At 48.4% G+C, this 27,002-nt stretch overlaps 2 long non-coding RNA genes across 2 annotated transcripts; one reads left to right on the plus strand and one right to left on the minus strand.

The window, feature by feature from the left end:
- The first annotated feature begins 225 nt into the window (after window positions 1–225).
- On the plus strand, window positions 226–25,786 carry LOC141726854 (uncharacterized). The gene is made up of 4 exons (XR_012577816.1): window positions 226–718; window positions 2,992–3,071; window positions 6,398–12,282; window positions 23,078–25,786. It is a non-coding gene; the product is annotated as an uncharacterized LOC141726854 (long non-coding RNA).
- Window positions 18,967–21,183, minus strand: LOC141726855 (uncharacterized). The gene is made up of 2 exons (XR_012577817.1): window positions 20,530–21,183; window positions 18,967–20,137 (listed from the first exon to the last, which is right to left on the minus strand). It is a non-coding gene; the product is annotated as an uncharacterized LOC141726855 (long non-coding RNA).
- Window positions 25,787–27,002: the final 1,216 nt, after the last annotated feature.

Raw genomic sequence — 27,002 nt, forward strand, 5'->3', positions numbered from 1 at the left:
GCAACAGGTGTGTCTCCCATCTGCCTCATGGGACCACCCCCTCTGGGCTGGGGACCAAAGGCAGAACTCTCGGGACCCACCTGCCCCTCGCTGCTGGGGCGCACGAGGGGCGGCAGAGAGATTGGCACCCCTCAAGGGAAAGCAGCTGACCAAATGCCCCCCAACTCGCCCAGAACACTGATTTTGAACGCAGGCAGACGGGCTGCACCCACAGCTAGCTGGCGAGCCACGCCTCCTCCATGGAAGGAGAGGCTGACGCCCTCTTCCCCTGTCCTAGCTCCCCCCACAGGGGCAGCCCCGCAACAGCCCGAAAAACTCAGGGGGGGAATCACGCTGGGTGCAGGAGCCCCTGCGGGCTGCTCTGAGGGTCCCGTGGGTTCAGTGGCATTTTCAGGCTCATCCTGAACAGGGAATGGCTCGGTTTGAGGTGGTGAGGGTACACGGGAACACGCCGCTGCTGTGTCGCTTGGCTCCAGGAGCGGCAGCAGGCACGGCACAGGGTCGGCAGCGCCCCCTGCCCCTGGCTCTGGGGTTGGCTGCGGAGGCGGCCAGGCCAGAGAGGGGGCGTCCTCCGCTGAGCTGGATGCAGCAGCCGCGTTGTCGTTGCCTAGCAACAGCAGCTCAGCCACAGGAAGCGGCGGAAGTGGCTCCGGATCTCCATTGCCCAGCAACACAGGCGCAGCCGCAGGGAGCGGTGTTTCTGAGCTCTCAGACGCAGGTGGGGAAGCCGGTGGAGCCACGGGGCGGGTTTGGGAGGTGGCCATAGGGGGGGTCTGGGAGGCAGCCCCACCGGCTCGTCAGGCAGGGGGGCCTTGGAGAGCGGTGCTGCCCCCATCTCTGAGCGGGGTGGGGTCTAGGAGTCCAGCCAGGGCGGGGCCTACAGGGCTGCCAGGGGCAGCTCAGCCCACTTAGCACTCCCCGGAGAGAGAGAAGGGGGGGAGAAAGACAGCCCCATCTGAGCATGCTCTGAAGACACAGTAAAAAAACCTGCGGGTCTGGGCGAAACTTCGCCCCCCCACCAGGATGCAGGGGGGCTGGATGTAGAACGTGAAGGGAGACGACCCATCCGATTGATGAGCATCGAACTCCGATTTATTGATCAACCATGCACATTTTTATAATGGTGTTAATTAAGTTCATACATATTGCAAAACCCGAGCTCATCATTGGTCACAGATTACACATTAACCCCTCCTTTTGTTTTCAATACCTCTGGTTTGTTATTGAAACCAAGATTTGTGTTCTCACCCTGATATGAATGGTTCTCAAAACTTCCATGTCTCTTACTTTTACTTTTCCAAAACAGCCAAAGATAGAATGTTTACCTGTTATGAGAAGACTGCCTGAGAACCCTGCTGTTTATAAAAATGTGCCTGAGAACCTAGTTATTTACAGAAACAGGCTTGGGAACTGCTGCTTACAGCTGCCTTTTACTTTTCCATCAGCTGTATATTTTCATGGCTTCTTTTCCTTCAAGCCATGTCTGAGCAAAATTCTCCAACAGCTGCGAAGCAACAGATCATCCCCCTCCAAAGGATCTTCTCCTGCTGGAGTTGGGGGAAATGGGGCGAGCCCGTTGCAGTTAGCAATCCAGGGAAAAACAGCTGCTCTCCGTTTCAAAACTGGAAAGAGCATCCAAAATGCTGGATAAATCCGGGGATATCCAAACCCACAGTTCAAAACGAATTGGAAAATGGAGTCCATGCACCCCCATACGAACACATCGAGTGCATACAGCACATCCGTGAAAAACCCAAAGAGCTTTGCCCATTGAAAAAACTCATAGAAATCTGTCTCCAACACGCAAAATCCGTCCTCTTCACCCCATTTTTGCCAGAGGGCAATAAGTTTCTCCTCTGAAGGGGAGAAATGAACCTCCCCCTCTATGGCAGAAGTCCTCCACATCAGCAGCCAAAAACTATGAAGGGCCGCATTTTCAGGAAGGGAAAAGCCAACAGTACCTTTTGAAAGAGTCCAGCATGCTCTGGCCATCTGCATGGTGCTGAGCTTTCTAGCCATCTTTCTGGAGGCTTTTCAAAAGGTTCTCTTTGTGGTCAGCCTTGCTGTGAATTCTGTCCAAATAAGGATCTTCAATTCTTCAGCTCCTGGCTAGAATCCACTTCTGTGGTCACTTGTGAGGCAACCATCAATGTCACACATTCGGGGTTTACCCAGTGCAGCAGATGATCCTCTGGGGGCCCCTCCAAGTGATTTGCTCTTCAGACGAGGGGTCACCAATTGATGATTTTGTCCTTCTCACTCAGGGTTCACCAATTGTGACAGTGGTCACAAGGGTTTTCAGGGTGAAGAGAGAAATGAGAATGTTGACCTCATGTTCAGAAGGCTTGATTTATTATTTTATGATATATATTACATTATGACTATACTAAAAAGAAATAGAAGGAAAGTTCTCAGAAGGCTAGCTAAGCTAAGAATAGAAAAGGAATGAATAACAAAGGTCTGTGTCTCAGCAGAGAGTGAGACCCAGCTCTGCCGTGAGTGGTCAGTAAATCCAAACATCCACAGGAGACCAATCACGGACCCACCTGTTGCATTCCACAGCAGCAGATAACCATTGTTTACATTTCTCAGAAGGGAGAAAAATCCTAAAGAAAGGATTTTTCACAAAAGATGTCTGTGACACGGTGGCAGCTGTATCTCCAGGAGTCAGGAGGCAACAGATGTCACCAGAACAATTTTAACATGTCATATGCTTCATATGCAATAAACCAGTACACTTTGCCCAGGACTGCCCTCAAAGCCAGCAACAAAAGACACCCTTCACACCAAAAAACGCTGATGCCAGCGCGAACCCGCCCCACGCCACAACATAAATGCAGCGGGCTTCCCTGAGGGGAAAACCTCCCTCAAAACTTAAAAGGGGGAGGAAGGGAAGCGGGGTGTGGGAACACAAAATAACCATTTACAGGATAAAATCTGGTAGTCTCACAAGTGTTTCAAGCTTGTGGCCACCAAAGTTTTTGCTTTCAGGTCTATCCAGTGGACGGTCATTGGAGTGGACCTGCCAGAGGACTTGCAGAACTTCACAAAAGATTGCACAAGATTGGACAGTGAGTACTTTGTTATTGGGGACACTGCACACACACCCATGGAGATTGAAGTGGCTCCCATGACCATGAAAGGGGACATACCTAACCTCATTCTCCTGGTGCGCTGTCCACAGCCACCCTTTTATTTTGCCAAGGGGAGAATCCTTGCCCAGGCCATTCCTGTTCCAGCAGAAATTTCAATAGACGACAAGGCACCAGGTGTATACTGGGCAGAAGTGGTTGGCGAGGACAAACCCATTATGGGATGCAACCTAATGCATGGAACAGAACATCTCCATGTGGAAGGATTACTTGACCCAGGGGCAGATGTGACAATCATACCTGAAAGGTTGTGGCCGTCCCATTGGGATTTTCAGCCTGTGGCTGGTCAAATCCAAGGTGTAGGAGGATTCACATTGGCAAAGATATCAAAGAGTATCGTGCAAATTGAGGGACCAGATGGAAAATTGGCCAGTGTCCGTCCATTTGTTACTAATTGCAAAGCTCCCTTGTGGGGTAGAGACACCATGTCCCAGTGGGGGGTTCAAATTGGTCATCCCTAAGACACCCCAGGATTTCTAGAAGCGGCCACTGTTGAGTGCCTCGTCCACAAGTTAACATGGCTGAAAAATGATCCAGTCTGGGTAAAAAAGTGGCCACTCAGTCATGAAAAGATAGAGGCGCTCAATTAGCTTGTAGAAGAACAATTGGCTAAAGGACACATTGAAGAGACATCTAGCTGCTGGAATTCCCCGGTCTTTGTAATAAATAAGCCAGGGAAGGATAAGTGGCGGCTCCTCCATGATTTAAGAGAAATAAACAAAATTGTGGACATGGGGTCTCTCCAGCCAGGGATGCCCTCCCCAATGGTGCTCCCCCAAAATTGGCAATTGGCTGTCCTAGACATCAAGGACTGTTTCTTCCATATTCCCCTACACCCGGAGGATGCACCACGGTTTGCCTTCTCGGTTCCTACCACCAATCGAAAAGCCCCAATGAAAGTACTGCCACAGGGGATGAAATGCAGTCCATCCATCTGCCAGTGGTACGTGGCTTCATTGCTGTCCCCAGTGCGTGCCCAGAAAAAAGAGGCAATCATCCTACACTACATGGATGATGTGCTTGTGTGTGCCCCCGATGACATAATACTCCAAGACACACTTGACCTAGTGGTTAAATTTCTAACCTCTGCTGGATTCCAACTGCAGGAAGACAAGGTTCAGAGAATGCCACCTTGGAATTACCTGGGCTTGCAAATCACTGTGCAGACCATTGTTCCGCAAAAATTGGAAATTAAGAGTGATCCCAAAACCCTAGCAGATCTCCTTTCCTTGTGTGGGTCTTTGAACTGGGTCAGGCCTTGGCCGGGTCTCACCAACAGGGACCTAACTCCCCTTCTCAATTTACTGAAGGGAGAGAGCTAGCCTCTCCCAGGGAACTGACCCCAGAGGAAAAAACCGCCCTCCAAAAAGTGCAGAAGGCTTTGGCCGAGAGGCAGGCTCATCGTTATAAGCCCGAGCTGCCTTTCGAATTCATTGTTTTGGGCAAGTTACCACACACACACGGGTTGATATTCCAGTGGTTTGAAGGACAAAAAGATCCACTTCTAATCATAGAGTGGGTTTTCCCCCCCTATCAGTGATCCAAAACCATCACACAGCTACAGGAGCTGATAGCTCAGCTGATCTGGAAGGCCAAGTTAAGATTGTGTGAGCTGGCCAGTTGTGACTTTCAGTGTATTCACCTTCCAGTCCACCTTGCTAAGGAGGGAAAGAGCTCTCCCGAGAGGTTGACCAAACAAAGGTTCGATGACTTGCTCCAGAGCAATGCCAGTCTCCAGCTATCCCTGGACAGCTACAGTGGACAGATATCAGTCCAAGCCCCGTCACACAAGCTGTTCAGTGAGGAATTCCACCTCATTGCTCCTGAGAAAAGGAGTCGTAGGCCACTCAAGGCGCTTACAGTGTTCGCTGATGCATCCAGAGCATCCCACAAGTTGGTGATGAGTTGGAGAAATCCCCAGACCCAGCATTGGGCAGCTGATGTTGAGTTTGTGGAGGGGTCACCCCAGATCGCTGAACTAGCCGCAGTCGCAAGAGCCTTTGAGAAGTTTTCAGAGCAAATTAATTTGGTCACCGATTCAGCCTATGTGGTGGGAGTAGTGTCCAGGGCGGAGCAGGCAGTTCTCAAAGACATCGAGGATGGACATCTCCACAGGTTGCTCTCAAAACTAATTCATTTGGTTTCGCAGTGGGAGCACCCTTTCTATGTGATGCACGTGAGGTCACACACCAATTTGCCAGTCAAGATTGCAGAAGGTAATCGCAAAGCAGATTCCCTTGTCACCCCAGCAGAAATGGCACGCCTTCCAGACATCTTTCAACAGGCAAAGCTAAGTCACCAACAATACCATCAAAATGTTCCATGTCTAATCCATTAGTTCCAGTTAACACACAGTCAGGCTCAAGCCATTGTGGCCACCTGTCCCTATTGCCAACTTCAGGCAGTGCCATCCCTGGGTGTTGGGGTTAACTCCCAAGGCCTTGGGAGCTGCGAGGTGTGGCAGACAGACATCACACACAGTCCTAGTCTTGGCCGCATGAAATATGTACATGTCAGCATAGACACATACTCAGGTGCGGTTTATGCCTCTGCCCACGCAGGAGAAAGGGCTGCACATGCTAAACAACACTTTCTGCAAGCCTTTTCAGTATTGGGGGTCCCTAGGGAAATTAAGACCAACAATGGCCCAGCGTATGCCTCCAAGGAGTTCCTAGAGTTTGTCCAGCAGTGGGGAGTGGAGCATAAGACAGGCATTCTCCACTCCCCCACAGGTCAAGCTGTGATCGAGCGTGCCTATCATACACTCAAAGAAGTCCTGGCTAGGCAGGGCAACTCTGCAGCGTGGATGACTCAACAACAAAAGCTCTGCAAAGCCTTGTTTACCATTAATTTTCTGAATTGTTAATTTGAAAACATGAATCCTCCAGTAATACATAATTTCAATAATAACAATTGGTTTAAGTTGTCACAGCGTCCACCAGTTCTCATTAAGGACCCAGAAACTTGGGAAACCAAGGGTCCTTATGAGCTTGTCACCTGGGGGCGTGGTTATGCCGGTGTATCCACCCCCTCAGGCCCTTGATGAATACCCCAAAAGTGGGTAAAACCTTTTATCCTCAAAAATCCACCTCCAGCAGACAGGGATAAGAAGCAAGCAGCTGTTGCCTCCAAGAGAAGATGCCGTGGGCAAAAGGAGGAAGAATATTCCTAAATGAGTTAGCTGCATTCTGGCAGGCCCATGAACTTGTATGTGTTTTTTAAAAAAAGTTTGTTTTCTTTTGTAGAAAAGAAAATCTACCTCCCACCTAACCTCACGATGAGCCCTGTCCGAGTTGTCATCCTGTTCGCGCTGAGCAGTCTGACATCTGCCTGGATCGTTACACAGCTCTGCCAAAACCTCTGGGTGACCCTGGCACAGACGCTCCAACAGGAAAATATATACTTGTCCCCAGCAGCAGCAAAAGACCCAATGTCTACCTGCCTGGTAGGGATTCCATTGCAAGCTGGAGAGTTCACAGACAAATTAGATACGCCTATACCTCACCCAAGTCCCAAACCAAATCACACACAACCACACAATATCTGTCACCAGCGAGCTGTAATGATCAAAAACCCCATAGAGGAGTGGCTTCCAAAGTTACCCAGAGCTGCTCAGGAGCCTCAAGAGTTAGAGCTGTTGGGCTCCTTCCCTGCACCATACTGCATACACTTCTTCTTTATCCCACTTTCCAACACCAAACCTTTTAACAACATTAAACAGTATTGAGAGGAAATCACTGCCAAAAGGTGGTGTAAGGTTTTAAGCCATGTTGCAGCAGACAATCCGTACCATTCACATCCCAAAAGCCTCCCTAAAGGTTTGTTTTTAATTTGTGGGGATCGGGCATGGGCAGGAATCTCTTCTCGGCTTGTAGGAGGGCCATGTACCATCGGGCGGCTGTCCCTGTTGGCACCCAACCAAACCATGATTGGTGAAGGGACTCAAAAGAACAATTTGGTCAGCAAAATTCATAAGAGAAGCGTAGACAATTTGGACCCAAATTGTGATGCAGAAATATGTCATTGGGCCAAGTCAAAAAGAGTTGCTGTATCCCTGTTCCTTCCATGGGTTGCAGCAGCCAAAGCGCTAGGTGAATTGGGCCACCTGGAGTGCTGGGTAGTCAAAGAGGCAAACTTGACATCCACGGCCATCAGCTCCCTCCTAGAGGATGAGGAAATTACCAGGCAGGCCACACTCCAAAATCGTACGGCCATAGATTTCCTCCTGCTGCTGCATGGACACGAGTGCCAGGAATCTGAAGCACTGTGCTGCATGAACCTAACATCAAAAGCACCCAACGTCCATGCGGCTCTCCGATAAGTAAAAAGCCTGATCAGACAAGTCAAGCAGGAATCCGAGGACTGGTTCAGTGGACTGTTCAAGGACTGGGGACTCTCAGGATGGTGGACTTCGATAATTAGGACAATTTTGTTGTTTTTTTGTTGTTATTTTCCTAGTCATGTTAGCATTTGGGATTCTACGTCGCATACTTTTAAAGGCTATCAACGGTTTAGTCTCCAGTACCGCTGAAGTCAACTGCTCAGAGTTTGTGGAACTAAAGCAAATTGGCAGGCCTGCAAACCATGAGTGGGGAAAAAATTCATAATCTGCAGCAGAAATAGTCCGACGCATTTCCTTCTAATTTTAGTTAAAAGAAAAGGTGGAGGTGTTGTATTGCACTAAATAGTTTATTTAGTTGTTGTTTGCACTGGGTGATGGGAAGTTTGTACTGAGTATGGTATGTCATGTAGATTATTCCCCCTTTCTCATCACATGGTCTCTCCCCCATGCATCCCTTTTCATATCCCCTGGTGGTCTGTCCCACAGGTGGCCCCTCCTCTCGCCCCTCCCCAATGGTATCCCATTGGCCCTGGTCCTCTTTCCCCGCCCCCATCCCCTCGGGTATAAGACCCTACTGCAGGTGTGGGTGGGTCTCTTTTTCTACTTGGGTGGTTGCCTCGCCAGCAATGAGCAAATCATCCATGTAATAAATGATTTTTGCCTTCGGAAATGTCTTCTGCACTGGTGACAAGGCTTGCGCCATGTACCATTTGTGATGGTGTTAACAGGGGTTCTTGGATGAGGGAAGAGACGAAGGATCTGACTCCATGTTTCAGAAGGCTTGATTTATTATTTTATGATATATATTATATTAAAACTATACTGAAAGAATAGAAGAAAAGGTTTCATCAGAAGGCTTGCTAAGAATAGAAAGGAATGATAACAAAGCTTCTGTCTCAGACAGAGAGTCTGAGCCAGCTGACTGTGATTGGCCATTAATTACAAACAAACCAACATGGGCCAAAAGTCCACCTGTTGCATTCCACAGCAGCAGATAACCATTGTTTACATTTTGTTCCTGAGGCCTCTCAGCTTCTCAGGAGGAAAAATCCTAAGGAAAGGATTTTTCATGAAAAGATGTCTGCGACACCATTGGCAGATAGTTGGCGAGTTTTTGAGTCCTTGTGGAAGAACCACCCAATGGTACCGCTGCAGAGGTGTTTCCTTGTTGATGCTTGGAACGGAGAAGGCAAGTCTTGGAGCATCATCTGGATGAAGCGGAATGCTGAAGAAACAGTCCTTGAGGTCAATGACCACAAGTGGCCAATCTCTGGGAATCATTGAGACTGAAGGAAGTCCCAGTTGAAGTGGTCCCATGTCTTCGAGGACTTAGTTGATCTTCCTGAGGTTGTGCAACGGTCTCCATGTGCCTGATGCTTTCTTTCGGATGACGAACACTGGAGAGTTCCATGGACTGTTTGTTGGCTTGATGTGTCCCTTTTGCAGTTGTTCTTGGACCAGGTTTTTCAATGCACTCAACTTTTTTTCGCTCAAGGGGCCACTGATCCACACAAACTGGATCATCTGTCTCCCAGGTTAACTTCAGTGTGGTGAGTGCCGCAGTGACCTCCACTAAAAATCCACCTCCAGCTTCGTGCCCCATTGTGCTAATAGGTCTCTTCCCTGTTGCAGACATTTTTTCTCGAATTCGCTTGGGGAAATTTCAACCCTGAGCTCTCCTGGGAGTGAGAGGGTGTCTGAGTCTGAGCCTGACCCTGAAGTATCTGGGGTTTTCGGATGCTTTGGAGGTCCCGTGGACTTTCGGGGTGATGGGGGAATCAGAGGTGATGAAGTTCCCTCCTGCTCCCCTTCTATGGGAGCTATTTCTGTTTCCCCTGGGACAATTGGAACTAGAGCCGCCCTCTGCCTCTGGCTTTGCTCCCCTCCCTCTGCCCCTGTGGGAGTTCTAATAACCTGCTGTTTGGCAACCTTCACAGATTTTGCTGAGGTTGCTTCCAGCATCACCCATGCAGGGGATAAAAGTTTCATAGCAGTTTCATCTTTTCTTGTGGCTGAATGATAAAGATGTCTGTTGATTTCTTGCCAGAATCCCACTTCAAACAAAAGATGTGTCTCTGAGTACGGATAATTACAGCGTACCCATAACAAAAGATCTCTAAGTTCTTTCTTTGAAATTTCCATCGGATGTGCCTCTGTCATGCCTTGTAAGGCTGACAAAATCCTTAACTGTTCCTGGTAACATGCTCCCCCATGTTCTTAATTTTGACCTTCTTACCAAATCCAAGTCGTCAGACCTGTCCGAAGGTCCTTGTCACCGGCCAGCAGTTCACAGGAGAGTGGATCCAGGAGCGCTTTCTGGGTCCGCTCCGGACTGGTCTGCTACAAGTCTCTTTGGCAGAAGCTCTCTGGATGGTCTTGAGAGTGTGATGGTCTTGAAAATGGCTGCTGCTTCTCGGGCTGTTCTGGCTGCTTCCCAAAAGGCTTATCAGTGCCCTCCTGGAACATGCCCAGCCAACAGATGCCAAATCTCGGGTTGCTGTTGATAATTGCTTCCCTGAGATGCGTAGAATGTCTCTGCTTCGGCCCGCATGACTGAAGAACGAGTCTGGACTCTTCACTATTCAGTCTTGAGGTTGTTTATTAATTCTTATCTATAAAATTTTCTTTCTGCCCAGCTGAGATCTGCTCAGCAAGGCAGCCACAGGCACTCTGACCGCCCCTGAGGCGGTGTTGTCCTTTTATACTACAAACTACGTATATCATATTTACACTTAATTCCCAATACCTATCACCTATGTTAGACAGTGGACTTCTACTCTAAACCGATCCCAAAGTGCCAACATCACAGCAGAAAGTCGAGAACAAGAAGAAGAAGAAAGAAAGGCTAGACACGCCCTGATTCCTTCATCTTGTCCCCATAACCCCCATACCAAAAATCCTAAAATCTACATTTTCACTCTGTGGTCATTTTGTTATTACACTATTCAAACCTCAGCGACTTTCACATCCTCATACAAAGCTGGCAACTTGTTCCAAGGGTCAAAATCAAATCCCCAGGTGTTCTGGGCAGCATGCCAGGGTCTCCGAGGCCCCTGATGGGGTCCTTGGCAACTCTGGACACCCAGAGGGATGTACTGAGTTCTGAAAGCATGGGGGCTTGCGGGCCAAGCAGGAGCATTCCTGTTGAGGATGCTGCAGTGCTGGAACTGTGTCTTTTTCAGCAGCGATGTCCCTGATATTCTAGGTGGAGCAGCAGATTCACTGGGTCAGATGCCCCTTTTTATCCTGTTTTTTGTCCCTTTGGATTGGTTTCTGTTTGGATCCTTCATTTACATGAAGGTTTCAGGCGCTTGATTGGCCCATTACAGTTCTGTCCAGGTTGGCTCATTTTGCTTTGGGGAGTGGTGCACTTTGCATAGGTGTATTATGGTATGTTGAGTACCATATTTCTCATAACTACCCATTTAACCCCTTTTACAATATAACAACTAAACTAACAGTACATGCTTAACAATTATAAACTATTTTACAACAGTTTCTAACCTATTTTTAACAGTTTGGTCCAGATGATAGGTGCTGATAGTTTGGTAGAGGTCTTCATCATATGTTTATTGCATGGTATCCCAACTGTTGTAGTTTGACATGGGAGGAATTTGGGGAAATGACACAAAGCTTTCTGTGTAATTAACAGTCTGTTGAACCACTGAGAAACTGGATACGTCTCTGTGAAAGACACATGTAAAAGATGGAAAAACCTGGGAATTTTATCTTTTCCAGTCAGCGAGGAGATGGCAGGCCCCAGCCCCTGTCTTGGCCAGGCCAGGCTGGGCGGCCTGGCCACTGGCTGAGCCCCTTTCCCCTCTCCCCAGGCAGCCTGCCAGCCCCCCTTGACATGTAGAGAGACTCTAAAACTCAAAGAGAAAATGAGTTTTAAACTAGGTATGATTTTATTTGGCTGGATGCATGCAGGATATCTCCACAAGTCATGTGTGCCCCCTCTTCACTCACGCTTTCTTTTATCCCCTAGAATCTTACATATGCATCAAGTTTCACAATAGATCATTTCCTGGATCTCTTCCCTCTCTGCTTCAGATACTAATCATCCTATCAGTCCTTTTCGTCTGAGCAGTTGTCTCTGGTGGTCATCTCGGGGGGTCTCAGCAGTCATATGGGATAAAGCAGTCTTCCTTAGGGTTAACTTTCTGACCTTGCTGCCTTGTGAATGCTTACTGATCTTTTGGCCACTGTGAGACAGAGTAGAGACCCATTCTGAATTAGGTGAAGTGTCTAGGAGAGGTGAAAAGTCTGTGAGGCCAAAGCTGAAGGAGAGGCCGCATTCCAGAGACAACAAGGAGACAGAGAAAGAAAAACAGAAAAGACCACGAGGTCAATTTGCTCCCGACCTAGAAATTCATTTGATAAAGAAGAACTGGCGCTAAGTGTCACGCGGAATGAATATGTATGAACCTATTGTGAAACTGTATGCATATGCATTTGGAAGGGGGATAAAAGGAGGCCTGAGGTCTTCAGGGGTACGCATGCCTTTGGGGGAGGCTTGCGTCCGGCGCGCGTCGTAATAAAAGCATACCGGGCTTTACAACTTTTACAAAGTTGTGAGGTTTCTTCTTTTCTCCCCAAAACATTCTTGGCGAGCCAGGCAGGGGAAAAAAGATACTTTCCGTCTCCGTCTCTGTCCCCGCAGGGGCAGGGGGGGGACCGACGGACTCCTGGGCGCGCCCCCGGATTTTCCTGGAGGAGGCTCCGCTCGTCTTGACTTGCCACCTGCTGGGACAGACAAGGACCTGCTGGCCTGCGGAGGAAGATACGGTATGTACTGAGGGGCCCCCGGGGGGGAGGAAGGAGAGCAAGGGAGTAAACCACCCAGAGACGTCTGGGTTCAGCTGATAGAGCAGCTGTATTAGAGACAGGGTTCATCGTTCTGATAGAGCGGAACCGCTAGTGGCTCTGGGGGTGAGCTGGGTGAACCCGTGTATGCGTGTATTGGGGTTCATTGTTCTGATAGGGCAGAGCTGGACCCGTGTGTGTTTTCTTTGTTTGTGTGTGTGAGTGGTGTCCGGACACTGTGTTGCTGTATGTTGCATTGTGTGATCAGCGCACTGTATTTGTAATTGTGCAAGTGTATAAAGTGTATGGTGTATAAAAGAGAGTAGATCCATAGTGCTCTACTGTGCGGGGGGGGGGGAAGTCCTACCCGCCGCTGGGGAGGCTGAGTAAACACCGGCCGGGGCAGGCCGTGGGGGCGGGGAGCGCCCGACAGAGAAAACAGAGTAAACTGCGGAAAAGCGTGGGTAAGGGCGTTTATTGAGTAAAGGTGGTAAATTGTGGTGTAGGTTGTGCATGCTTTCACCGTGGCTAGACAAACCCGAGGGGTTCCTCTGCCTCAGTGGTTTGGACTCGACCCTTGGGAGTTTGTGAATCCGGTGAATTATTGGATAGATAGGGGAGACGAACGAGTTCATTTAGAGGGACTCTACCGGACTTCAGCTGGCACTCTTGTAAGTCTGGACTGGGAACAGCTTGCCGTAGAGGATTTAGAGCTCCCTGTAATAAATGGAATAGCTTGCCTTTGCGGGAAATTTCGAGTAGCCTTTGGTGCATCAAGAGGCTGGCACGCTGCGTGGGTATTATTACAGTGCATAGTTTGTGGGAAACGCTGGTACTGCTGTTCTAACAAGCAACAGGGCACGTGCCCCAAGTGCAGATTAGAGGTTTCTGATCAAGCTGATTCAGAGTCTAAGATCTTAAAACTTATGTGTGGGAAATCGCATCTGATACCTGCCACTTGGAGTGTGTGGGAGGAGGACTGGGAAGCTACTGTGAAGTCCTGTGAAAAGAGGTTTGGGTGGAAGCGAGATAGGGCAAGAAGGAAATAATGGGAACTAACCAGAGCAAGGAAGTTCCACGGGCCAGCCCCTTAGGGTGCATCTTGGCCCACTGGAAGGAAGTCACTAGCCGGGGGGGCTCTGAGAATAAAAAGGATCTAATCCAGTATTGCACATGCTGATGGCCCTTATACAGGTTAGAGGATGGAGCAAAGTGGCCGCCCACTGGAACCCTAGATTATGATACCTTACTGCAGTTAATGTTGTTTTTAAGATGGGAAGGTAAATGGGATGAGGTCTCGTATGCTGATATGTTTTTTGTTTTAAGAAATCACCAAGAGTGGCAAAAGGACTGTGGGATTAAATCACCCTCAGACCCACTGGTCTTGGCCCTTGAAAAAGATAACAAGGCAAAGAGAGGGCAAATCAAACGCTGTTGTTCAGCATGCAGTATAGGACAACGGTGTATGAGATCAGATAAGGTCTATCGTTCTGAGGAGCAAGAACGGGACACATTTGAGTGGGTGAAAGCTCCTCCTCGAGGGGGGGAGGTTCGGGAGGTTGAGGCTGAAACTGAGGATGAGGAGGAAGGGAACTTCCCCAAAAAGGTGGAGGACTCAGGTGGGGAAGGCACATCTACTAGAACCCACCCCACCCGTGGGAGTCCAGTTGCATCTAGAACTAGGAGGCAAGTAGTGCTACAGGCCCCTCTGCGACAGGCAGTGGGACCAGAAGGGGCCAAATTAATGATTAAAGTGCCATTTACCACCCTTGATTTAGAAGCATGGGAAAGGATTGCGAGGAATTATCGTGTTGACCCGATACTCACTGCCAAATGCCTACGATATGTTATCAAACAACACAATCCAGACTGGGCTGACATCCAGCTACTACTAGGTGCTTTCACTGAAACAGAGCAACAGCTGATCTTAAAGACAGCAGGGAATTTGGCAGAGGATTACTGTAAGGCCACACAGCTAGATGTTAAAGAACATTTCCCCCTCCAAGACCCAGAATGGGATCCTAATGTGTCGGCAGAGGTAAAGAAATTAGCAGAGTATCAAGAGTGGATAGCAACAGGGGTAGAAAGAGCTATTCCAAAAACCATAAACTGGTCTGCCTTATATTCCCTTAAGCAGGGGCCTTCTGAGACTCCATCTGAATTTCTAGAGCGTTTAAGGGATACTATGCATCGTCATACATCATTAGATCCGGAGTCTGAGATAGGGACAAATCAACTAGTTATTTCATTTTTGGGTCAGTCTGCTGGAGATATCAGGCGTAAACTTCAGAAAATTCGGGGACCAGATGGGAGAAATCTTGAAGCCTTGTTAGAGGAAGCCTGGAGAGTATTTAGTAACCGGGAGGAAGGATATAAACAAGGAATGAAAAGGTTGGTGGCAGTGGTACAGGAGGAAAGGCAGAGGAAATACCACCAGGGACCACCGAGACAGGGACCACCGAGACAAGGACCACCTCGGCTGGGCAGGAACCAGTGTGCAATCTGCAAAAGAATTGGTCACTGGAAAGGCCAATGCCCAGAACGAAGAAGGAGTGACCAACAGATGGCTGCACACGTACAAAACAACTGAGGAGGACCGGGGGATTCTGCCCCAGCGGATCCACTGGTTATAACAATGAGGCTGGGGGAAGAAGGGAAAAGGGTGGAATTTTTGGTTGACACGGGAGCTACATATTCAGTCTTAAATAAAGCTTTAGTGCCTGTGGAAAATGATTATGTTGTAGTGCAAGGGGCAACTGGCCAGTCTGAAAGGGCATATTTTTGTAAACCTTTGAGGTATAAATTGGGAAAACAATGGGGTATTCATAAATTCTTGTACATGCCTAATTCACCAAGGGCACTTTTAGGGAGAGATTTATTGGAACAATTACAAGCAACCATTACATTCAAAAATGGGGAAATTACTCTGGAGGTGAATGATCAAAAGTACATAGAGGTATTAAGTTTAACTCTGACAGCTATTGGCATTAAGGAAGAAACTGATGAAGAAATACTAGGTCAGGTATTTCCTGGGGTGTGGGCCTCTGATGTGCCAGGGAGGGCGAAAAATGCCTCCCCCATAGTAATCAAACTCAAGGAGGGAGTGCAACCAGTGAGAATCAAGCAGTACCCCCTAAAGAAAGAGGATAGGGAAGGAATCAGCCCAATAATCGAAAATTTTCTGTGGTTAGGATTACTGAAAGAATGCCAATCTGATTTCAATACTCCCATTTTACCTGTTCGGAAATCTGATGGGTCATACCGGATAGTACAGGATTTGAGGGCTGTCAGTAAAATAACAGAAGATCTGTATCCGGTGGTAGCCAATCCATACACTTTATTAACTTGCCTAACACCTGAGCTAACCTGGTTTACTGTTTTAGATCTAAAGGATGCCTTCTTTTGCCTCCCCATCCATGAAGCCAGCCAAAAAATCTTTGCATTCGAATGGGAAAGCCCTAAAAGTGGGCGCAAAACCCAGCTCACATGGACCAGACTACTCCAAGGCTGGAAAAATTCCCCTACTTTGTTCGAGGAGCAACTTGCAAAGGATCTGGAGTCCTGGGAAGCTCCACATGAAGGAGGGAGGATTTTGCAGTATGTGGATGACCTTCTAATGGCCACTCGGACGCGGGAAGCATGTGTGGCCTGGACGGTAGGCCTTTTGAATTTCCTAGGACTCCAAGGATACAGAGTATCAAAGAAAAAGGCACAGGTAGTAAAACAGAAAGTTATCTACCTGGGGTACGAGGTGAGTGCTGGGCAGCGGACTTTAGGGCAGGCTCGCAAGGAAACCATATGCCAAACCCCAAAACCCCAGACAATAAAAGAGCTCCGAACCTTCTTAGGCACGGCAGGATGGTACCGGCTGTGGGTTTACAATTATGGACTGCTCGTCAGACCCCTCTAGGCTCTTATTGCCGATGGAAGCAGAGATCTCCAGTGGACAAAAGAAGCAACACGGGCCTTTCACCAGCTAAAGGATGCTCTCATGTCAGCTCCAGCTTTGGGACTTCCATATGTGAGTAAACCATTCTTCCTATTTTCCCATGAGAAACAGGGAATTGCCCTGGGAATACTGGCTCAGGACTTGGGTCCATACCGGAGGGTAGTTGCTTACTTCTCTAAGCAGCTAGATGCAACAGCCAAAGGATGGCCAGGTTGCCTCAGAGCTGTAGCAGCAGTTGTGCTGAATATTCCAGAGGCACGCAAGTTTACCCTGGGACAAAAATTGACTGTGCTAGTGTCCCACACAGTATCCGCAGTACTGGAAGCGAAGGGTGGCCACTGGCTTTCACCACAGAGGTTTATGAAATACCAGGCCATCATGGTAGAGCAAGATGATGTAGAGATCGTGGTGACTAATATTGTCAACCCAGCTTCCTTTCTCAGTGGAAATCAAGGAGAAGCAGTACACCGTGATTGCCTGGAGACCATTGAAGCTACCTACTCCAGCCGCCTAGACTTAAAGGATACCCCTCTGGATGATGCAGAGACCTGGTTCACTGACGGGAGCAGCTATGTTGCCAATGGGAAGCGACATGCTGGGTATGCAGTGACCACCTGCAGAGAGGTAATCGAGTCTGGACCCTTACCAACAGGTACCGCCACGCAGAAGGCTGAGATAATTGCCCTGACCTGTGCCTTGGAAAGGGCAAAAGGGAGGAGAATAAACATCTACACAGACTCGAGGTATGCATTTGGAGTTGTACATGCACATGGGGCCATCTGGAAGGAGAGGGGACTGCTGACCTCACAGGGAAAGAACATCAAACATGCACTAGAGCTAATCCAGCTGCTGGAAGCAGTTCAGCTGCCTGAAAAGGTAGCAATTATGCACATTAAGGCACACCAAAAAGTGAGCTCAGAATTGGAATAAGGAAATGAGCTGGCGGATAGAGAGGCAAAAGAAGCAGCAAAAGGTGAGGTAGCTACTGAAGGAGTCCTTATTCCAGATGGACAAATCTCCCTTGAAGGTAAGCCAGAATACAACAAGAGAGATAGGAAATTAATTGAAGATCAAAAAGGGACGTATAACCAAGAAGGGTGGGCTACCATTGAAAAGAAACTGGTAATCCCTTCCTATTTATTGTGGTCACTAGTAAGGGAAGAACACCAGAAAACGCACTGGGGAGTAAATGCCCTATACACATACCTGATTGAAAGAATTGTTGCTAGGAATTTATATGCCCCTATTTCTCAGGTGACCCGACAGTGTGATCTTTGCCTCCAGACTAACCCCAAAAATACCCCCAGACCGAAACTCGGTCAGATTAGGAGAGGCCATGGGCCTGGACAACAGTGGCAAATTGACTTTTCAGAACTCCCAAGGAAAGGGGGGTATCGATATTTGCTGGTATTGACAGATACATTTTCAGGGTGTATTACAGCGACCTTAGACGGTCACTGTGGTGAGAGAAGGACGAGAATCTTGTTTCTTGATCAGAAGGCTGATTTATTGATATAAGATATATCATACATTATAACTATACTAAAAAGAATAAGACGAGAGGTTGCAGAGAGCAGCTATGCCAAGAATAGAATAGCAAGAATGAATAACGAAGTTCTTTGCCCAGGGAATCTGTCCCTGAGCTGCTCCTGTGATTGGCCTTTAATGGTACACAAGGAAGATGAGCCAATCACAGGGACACCTGCTACATTTCACAACAGCTGATAACAATTGTTTACATTCTTCTTCTGGGGCCCTTTGCTTCCCAGAAGAAGGAGAAATCCCAAAGAAAGGATTTCTATGAAGAAATGTCTGCGACATCTCACCCTTCTAAATTGTATAAATTAAAAGAAAAATGCTGATGTGAAATGAACAGGAGATTTCTTCAACTGTAAAATATACAATACTAATAAATCACTAAAACAATCCTACAATCTAAAAAAATGCAAAAAACAATGCAAAGAGAATTCAAGTCCAAGCAGCTGGGTTTCAGGAACAGTCCAAGAGCTGAAGTTGTTTCTCTTGGATATCTGAGAATCCTTTTCGGTCCTGAAAACAGACTTGCTGCAAAAGTCCCATCAACAGTTATCAAAAACATATTGACAATCTTACAACTATTTCAAACAATTTCAAACAATTTGAACAACTTTAGAATGTCCTTTTCTGGCCCTTCAATGCTTCAGTGCTTCAGAGCTGCTGCCCATTGTTTTCAATCTTTTTTATTTAATTTTTTTTTTTTTTTTTTTTTTTTTTTTTTTTTTTGTGATCGAAAAAGAAAAGAGCAGCAGCAAAACAGAGCAGTGCCAGAGAAGGAAAGGCCCTGGGGGCCCTGGCCCATGATGGACCAGGAACCCCAAAACTGGCCCACAAAGGGGGACCAGGACCGGTAGGAGAAACCTCAACCCCCAGAAACACCAAGAGGCCAAATGCTGGCCCTGGCCCAAAAACTTCCTGAGCCCAACGGCCCAGGCCAAACCCATGAGGCAGGCCCTGCATTCCCACAGGCCTGCACCCTGCTGCCAGTACAATGGCAGCACGAGTGGGGACACGCTTCCTTTCCCCATAACCACTGAGGCATGCCAGCAGCAGGGAAATAGAAGCCTTCCCCAGAAATCTCACCTGGGGTCTGGACATGTTTGTTCCCCACAGCAAACCAGCTATGGTCTCCTCCATCTGTGCCCTCTCCCTCTGCACTGCAAACGCAGCAGGTTTGTCTCTCATCTGCCCCATGGTTTCATCCCCACCCCCTCCGGGCTGGAGATCAGAGGCAGAGCTCTCGGGATGCACCTGCCCCCCGCCACTAGGGCGCAAGAGAGGCGGCAGAGATGGCAGCCTCCATGGGACAATCCCCGAAAAACCACCCCCGAACCCGCCGAGAATGCTGATCTTAAAAGCAGGGAGACGGGCTGTCCCCCCAGTCAGCTGGCGGGCAGCCCCCGCTCCACGGAAGGGGAGGCCAGCCGCCGGGGCCGCTGCTACAGCAACCGGTCCGGGATGGTCCGAGCTCGAACAAGCCGCCGGTTCCAGGGCAGTCTCTGACGCCGACACGGAGGACACAGCCTCCGACAACGGCAGGACTGCTGGGGCAGCCTGTGCAGGCAGCGGGGGGGAAGCCGGAACCGGGGAAGGAATCCCGCTGGATGTAGGAGCGGCCGCGGGTTGTTCCGAGGGTCCCGCAGGTTCGGCGCCGTCTCCAGCACCATCCTGAACAGGGACCGTCTCGGCTTGAGGTGGCGAGGAAGCCGATGGAAGCGGCAGAGGGGCCGGAGGGGCCGGAGAGAACAACTCCCCCGCTGAGCCGGAAGCTGGAGACGCGTCGTCGTCGCTTAGCAACTCAGCAGCCACAGGAAGTGTCTCTTCTGCATTCTCAGACGCAGGCGCTGGCAGGGCCGGGGAGGCCTGTGAAGCCGTGGGCGGGACCGCCTGGAGAGGCGGAGACGGGATCGCCTGGAGTGGCGGCCGCGCTGGTGAGGCGGGTCTTGAAGGCGGACGCAGCGCTGGCAGGGGCGGCACCAACGGCACTGGTTCGAGCGGGACCGCCCATTCCCATCCCCCCGGAGAGAGAGAAGGAGGGGGGGGAGAAGGTTCCGTCTGCGCAGGCTCCGGAGAAAGAGTAAAAAAAACTTCTTCGCTCAGCGCAGTTTCCCATCCCCCCGGAGGGAGAGAAGGAGGGGGGGGGGAAGGTTCCGTCTGCGCAGGCTCCGGGGAAAGAGTAAAAAAAACTTCTTCGCTCGGCGCAGTTTCGCCCCCCCCCGCCGCGAAGCAGGGGGGGCCGGGCAGCCCCCACTCATCCCCCGCCGGGTCTTCTCCCGCTGAGGACAGGGGGCTGGGAAGCCCCCACTCATCCCCCGTCGGGTCTTCTCCCACCGGGGACGGTGGAAACGGAGCCTGTCCATAACAGTTAGAAATCCATCGAAAAATAGCTGCTCTCCGTTTCAAAACTGGGAAGAGCTTTAGAAATGCTGGGTAGATAAAAGGCAAAACACGTTCCTGGCCCCAGACAAACTGAAAAATGGAGTTCATGCACTCCCAGACAAAAACATCCAAGGCGTACAGGACATCAGTAAAGAACCGAAAAAGCTTTGCCCATCGAAAGAACTCATAGAGATCTGTTGCTGACAGAAAAATCCCATCTTCTCTACACCATTTTTGCCAGAGGGCAATAAGTTTCTCCTCTGAAGGGGAGAACTGAACCTCTTCTTCCAAGGCATGTGTTCGCCATACCAACCGCCAACAACTACGAAGGGCTGGGTCATCAGGAAGGGAAAAGACAAAATTACCTTGTGAAAATGTCCAGCTTGCTCTGGCCAGCTCTGCGAACATCTTCCTGAAGGTGTTCCAGAAGAAGGTTCTCTTTGTGGTCAGCCTTGGCTGTGAACTCTGTCCAAATCAGGATCTTCAGTTCTTCAGCTCCTGGCTTGAATCCACTTCTGTGGTCACTTCAAAGCAACCATCACATGCTACACATACAGGATTTTACCCAGTGCAGCAATTTTGCTCCTCTGGTCTTTATCAAATTAATTTTTGCCCTGACACGAGGGGTCACCAGATATTACAGCGACCTTAGACGGTCACTGTGGTGAGAGAAGGACGAGAATCTTGTTTCTTGATCAGAAGGCTGATTTATTGATATAAGATATATCATACATTATAACTATACTAAAAAGAATAAGACGAGAGGTTGCAGAGAGCAGCTATGCCAAGAATAGAATAGCAAGAATGAATAACGAAGTTCTTTGCCCAGGGAATCTGTCCCTGAGCTGCTCCTGTGATTGGCCTTTAATGGTACACAAGGAAGATGAGCCAATCACAGGGACACCTGCTACATTTCACAACAGCTGATAACAATTGTTTACATTCTTCTTCTGGGGCCCTTTGCTTCCCAGAAGAAGGAGAAATCCCAAAGAAAGGATTTCTATGAAGAAATGTCTGCGACAAGGGTGGCCAGAAGCGTTCCCCACCAGAACTGTCAAAGGTAGAGAAGTGACCAGATGTCATGGTTTGAGCCTGGCACAGAGCCAGTGCCCCCATGAAAATGCCCTCACCCTGGTGTCTGCTGTGAGATGTGACCAGGAATAAGCAAAACAGGCTCCAGCTTAAGCATAAAGAACACTTTATTACCTAAACTACAGGAAAATAGGGAAAACTATAAGGAAAAGAAAAAAAAAAATTGAAAGCCTTACAAAAAAACCACTTTCCTCCTCCCCACTACCTGAATTTCCCAATTCGATACATTCTCCCAAATCACCAACTGCCCAGCCTGGCACCACACTTTAGTATACTCAAACTTCAGTTCATGAAGAGGAGAGGAGTCCTTCTTGTTCCATAGGCTTCCCCTGGAAACACACTGAAACCTCGTGTGCTTCCATGTCACTCGGCACCGCCCGGAAAAAGTCCTTTTGCCGCTTGTGACATCTTCCTTCCATGCCCAGTGCTCTCACCACTGTGCATGGACTAGAACTGCTTTTAGGGTTGTCTTTCAAGGATGCCTTGTCTCACTCCAAAAAGGCACAGTCTCTGCTTTGGGACATCTGTCCCCCCCATATTTTTCCAACCCCCTGGGGCCGGGGGGTCCCCACAATGAACCCTCCTGGTTCTGAGGCACTGCCTCCCCCTAAGTGCAGTCTCTGTGTCACAGGAACAAACTGAGTCTATGGCCACAAGAAAAGTCCAGCCAAAAGGCCACTCCAAGCATCTCTCTCTTCACTCAGCCAGTCTTCTCTACGTCCTTCAGGCCAGGTCCTTGTCTCATCTCATCTCCTATCTCCCTTCTTATTCAGCTTCGAGGAGGATTAGCATTTTTGCAAGGCCCCAATCATGAAAGAAAGGGGTTAAAACTTTCAGTCTCTGTCTGTCCCGGAGCTGCGGCACTCCCACACACGCTGCCGCTCCGGCCAGGCACTCTTCCCTCCCCCCCCTCTTTCTCCTCCTGGGCCGGCTGCTATCACATTCGGTGTCGCCGGCTCTCCTCTCTCCCTCCTGGGGAGGGGGGGAATGTCTGCCCGATGTCTCTTGGGGCTCCTCCACCCTTCCATCCTCGAGGGCCTTCTCACCCCCATCTCTGTCGTAGGCCCCGGGCCTACCGCATGGCTGCCCCTCCCCCGCCCAGCAGCAGCGGCTGGACAGGGGAGGGAGATCCGACCTCTTCTCCTCGACGTCCCAAGAGAGCCTGCCAGGGCCAGAGCTCTGCTTTTTAACCCCTGTGTATTCTCGGAGGTGTGTCCAAACCCCACTGGCTACACCAGGTGCCAGTATCAAACTCTCGAACATCCATTGGTTTGACCACAGCATCCCAGAATTCCCACTTCTTCCTGGTCAAACCACCACACCAGAGTATTATTACAAGAAATAATACCGCGCTTCAGAGTTCCAGCCACAATATCCTCAGATAGAGGATCACATTTCATTTCCAAAATAGTGCAACAGTTTAGTAGCCACCTGGGCATAGACTGGGAACTTCACACCCCATACCGCCCCCAATCAAGCGGCCAGGTGGAGAAAATGAATCATTTGATTAAACAGCAAATCATAAGACTGGGGCAGGAAGCTAATCTACCCTGGCCCCAAGCTCTTCCACTAGCACTATTGCGAATTCGAACGAAACCTCAAGCTAAAGAAAAGTTGAGCCCTTTTGAAATACTCTATGGAAGACCATATGGAATACAAAAGGGAATGTCCACCCTCATTGGAGAGGTAACACTAGCCACCTACATGGTGGCCTTAAACAAACAGCTCAAGGAAATTGAGAAACATGTGGCTGGAACTCGGAGCCGGGAGTTAGATGGGCCAATACATAACATACAACCCGGAGATTACGTATATGTTAAGTCTCTTACAGAAAAGACCTTGGAACCACAGTGGGAGGGACCGTTCCAAGTGCTTCTCACCACCTTCACTGCAATCAAAATCAAGGAGCAGAACGCCTGGATTCATCACTCTCGGGTGAAGAAGGCCCAGAAACCCCTTGAGGAGTGACGCCAGGAGACAATGAACTGAGATTAAAACTTACTCGGGCAAAATGAGTATATTGCGGTCGGGAGTAGCTCATATTTTAGTTTGTAGAATTGTTTTGTGTGTAATCATAACTGAAGTTTTAGAACTTGAGAGTACCTTTATTCAGAGCAATGCTGAATGGCCTTTGTCCCTGGCGTTTAATCAGTATACTGGATCCATGGGAAAACCTTCTGAGGTAAAGGATTTAAACCTATCCACTGTGGTAATTCATGGAGATCAGGTATATGAGGAGCAGGAATGGCAGGAACAGAAACTGTGGACACTTCAAGGGATTAGAGGAGAAGAAATCAAGGTAGGGTGCCGGATGATAAATGGGACGGCTTATGAGAGACCAAATGAAATTAGTGTCTCAACCTCTCCTGGTGTATATGAACACCAGGAAATCTGTGGTAGCCTAAATGAATCAGACTGCTGGTGTAATTTCACCTTAATACAGCCTGTAGAAATAACTTGCCTTTGGGCACAGGAAGATATCGGGCTTTCATTTAAATTCAAAATAGACACTACACCTTTTACCACAGCAGGACCCTATACAGCCCACACCAAGACTCAAATAGTTCAGACTCAACCCAAACTTGAACCTGAGGTGTATGGAATAGGCCCCTACGTAGTAAGGAATGTGGGTGAGCAACAACTATTATTCAATCCAGAATGGTCTCTCAAACGTGTGGAGTTGATAATGCAAATTAACATCTCAAAAATCCAACCAGCCTGCTCCTCCTTCCTAAAAACTTCTTTCGAGGGCTGGACAACATGGTTACAAAAACAGGCATACCTCAGGAGCAGAACAAGAAAGGATCTAACTGGCATATTAGGGACAGGATTAGGATTTTTGAATGGAATTGATTCGGAAATACTGATGAATAAACTGGCCACTGCAGCAGGTAGCCTAACAAAATTGAAGCAACCCTTACAGTCATCTCTATTGGCATTAGGAACTAGCCAGTGGCAGATTTCAAAAGTACTGTCAAAGTGGGAAACGGCCGGGGACCAAGACCACAAGCCAATAGTAGAAGCACTTAGTACAGTTCAAGATAATGTGTCTTTAGCTTTCAGTTGTACACAAGCACAGTTATGGGTGCAGGCAACAGCAGCTCTGATCATACGGGAAGGGGATGAAGGTAATTTTCCAGCTGAAATTTGGAAGATTGTGTGGGATAATGCAATTGATTTTGAAAGGAAGTTTCAATCTTGGTGGACTATGGTGAATTTCACCTATGATCCTGTTTCTAATGTAGCAACTGCCTTTGTGCTTACCATATGTAATGCCACTGTTTATGTTATCCATCCCATCATTGCCCTAGGATTAAACCATGAAAAAACAATACTCTATCCTTCAGAACATAGAGTGTGGGCACGAAAGATGAATGGAAAGTGGCAGACAGTAAACTTAGAATCCTGCATTACTAGAGAACAGATGGGATTCATTTGTGAAAGCAATACTATTAATGCTCAGGATGTGTGTTTGGACACTGAACAGAGTATTTGTCACTTTGAAATTCATCCAGTCACTGACCAGAAAACTGTGCTCGTATATACTGGAAAAGGGTGTGTGTGTCTGAGGACTGCCTGTGCTGCAGTAAAAATTGATAGCAATGATGTTATTCTGTCTAGTAGAAATCATTCTAACTTCTCTATTTGTAATTTTGTTAAGATTATCGGGTGTGATTTTTCGTATTTGGTACCAATAACATCCCACCAACTGATTACAGCCAATTACACAATGTATCACAGACTACCACCTACCCCTATTGGGGCGAACCTTACATTGGTAAAACAATTAATTAAGCACCAAGACCTATTGGAAATCTTGAAGGAAATCCAAGAAAGTGGAAAGAAAACCTTAATTACTGTCCAACACGATACAAAGGAGATAACCAGGGTTCTACAAAGAATAAAACAAAATATGGATCATCACTGGTGGGATGTGATCTTTGGGTGGTCACCAACTGCAAATGGAATCTTTAATAAGTTGTGCCACCCCATTGTAGTTTTACTAATATTAGTTGGGATAAGCTTAGGATTATCTATTACATTGTTAATTTGGAACTGTAGATACTACAACGAATAGCTGTACTAACCTCTTTGTCAAACGTACATAGTGAAACATTAAAAGACACTTATTGTCGTGAAGGTTTTCATTAAGTAAAAGAATTTACTTATCTCCTAGGAAAGAGGGGAATGAGACCGAGTAGAGACCCATTCTGAATTAGGTGAAGTGTCTAAGAGAGGTGAAAAGTCTGTGAGGCCAAAGCTGAAGGAGAGGCCGCATTCCAGAGACAACAAGGAGACAGAGAAAGAAAAACAGAAAAGACCACGAGGTCAATTTGCCCCCGACCTAGAAATTCCTTTGATAGAGAAGAATTGGCGATAAATGTCACGCGGAATGAATATGTATGAACCTATTGTGAAACTGTATGCATATGCATTTGGAAGGGGGATAAAAGGAGGCCTGAGGTCTTCAGGGGTACGCATGCCTTTTTGGGCAGGCTTGCGTCCGGCGCGCGTCGTAATAAAAGCATACTGGGCTTTACAACTTTTACAAAGTTGTGAGGTTTCTTCTTTTCTCCACAAAACAGCGTCACCTGCAGTAATCCGTGGGTCTCTGATCTTTGTATGGGTCCAATCCGGTCAGCTCGAACCCTTGCCTGCATGGACTTGCATGGACTGAAAGTAAGAGGCGAGAAGCGCTCTTCTTCCACGTGGGGACGAGTGTCCAGTTTATTGGCTTGACGTAGGACACTGTTGGTGAGGCAACCACCCAGGTAGAAAAAGAGACCCACCCACACCTGCAGTAGGGTCTTATACCCATGGGGATGGGGGTGGGGAAAGAGGACCACGGCCAATGGGAGACCCTTGGGGAGGGGCGAGAGGTGGGGCCACCTGTGGGACAGACCACCAGGGCATATGAAAAGGGATCCATGGGGGAGAGACCATGTGATGAGAAAGGGGGAATAATCTACATGACATACCATACTCAGTACAAACTTCCCATCACCCAGTGCAAACAACAACTAAATAAACTATTTAGTGCAATACAACAATGATTAACCCCATCATTGTAGTAAAAAAAATTACTAGCCTACCTAGAATAGTATATTAGCATATGTAGTCCACAATAAAATTGGATCCTGACCACCACCGCTCAGTCTCCCTGCCTCTCTCCATCACCAATAGGGATTAAGTCTTCCGTCAGTAAATTTACAGATGACACCAATCTGGGAAGGAGTGTCGATCTGTTGGAAGGTAGGAGAGCTCTGCAAAGGGACCTGCACAGGCTGGATAGAAGGTCTGAATCTAATAATATGAGATTTAACAAGTCCAAGTTCCCGGTCCTACATTTTGGCCATAACAACCCCCTGCAGAGCTACAGGCTGGGGAGAGTGGCTAGATAGTGGCCAGGCAGAAAGGGAACTGGGGTGCTGGTAAACAACAGGTTGAACATGAGCCAGCAGTGTGCTCATGTGGCCAAGAAGGCCAGTGGCATCCTGGCCTGTATCAGGAATAATGTGGCCCTGCACGCCAGGGATCAACTCCTTCACGGCTGGCAGGATCTGCAGCTGCTGACTCAAGACTCCCCCCCACATTGTGGATGAGGGCGGAGTCATCTCCACAACACTGACCGCTTTGTCAGCTTCCTTGTCGTCAGCCATGGAGCTTGCACATTTGTGCCAGCCACGCTCATCAGCAATTCCGGCTGGCGAGTGTCTGTTCCAGCCAATGTCATGCCCCTGTCCCA

The sequence above is a fragment of the Zonotrichia albicollis genome, chromosome W (assembly GCF_047830755.1).
Source record: "Zonotrichia albicollis isolate bZonAlb1 chromosome W, bZonAlb1.hap1, whole genome shotgun sequence".
Taxonomy (NCBI): domain Eukaryota; kingdom Metazoa; phylum Chordata; class Aves; order Passeriformes; family Passerellidae; genus Zonotrichia; species Zonotrichia albicollis.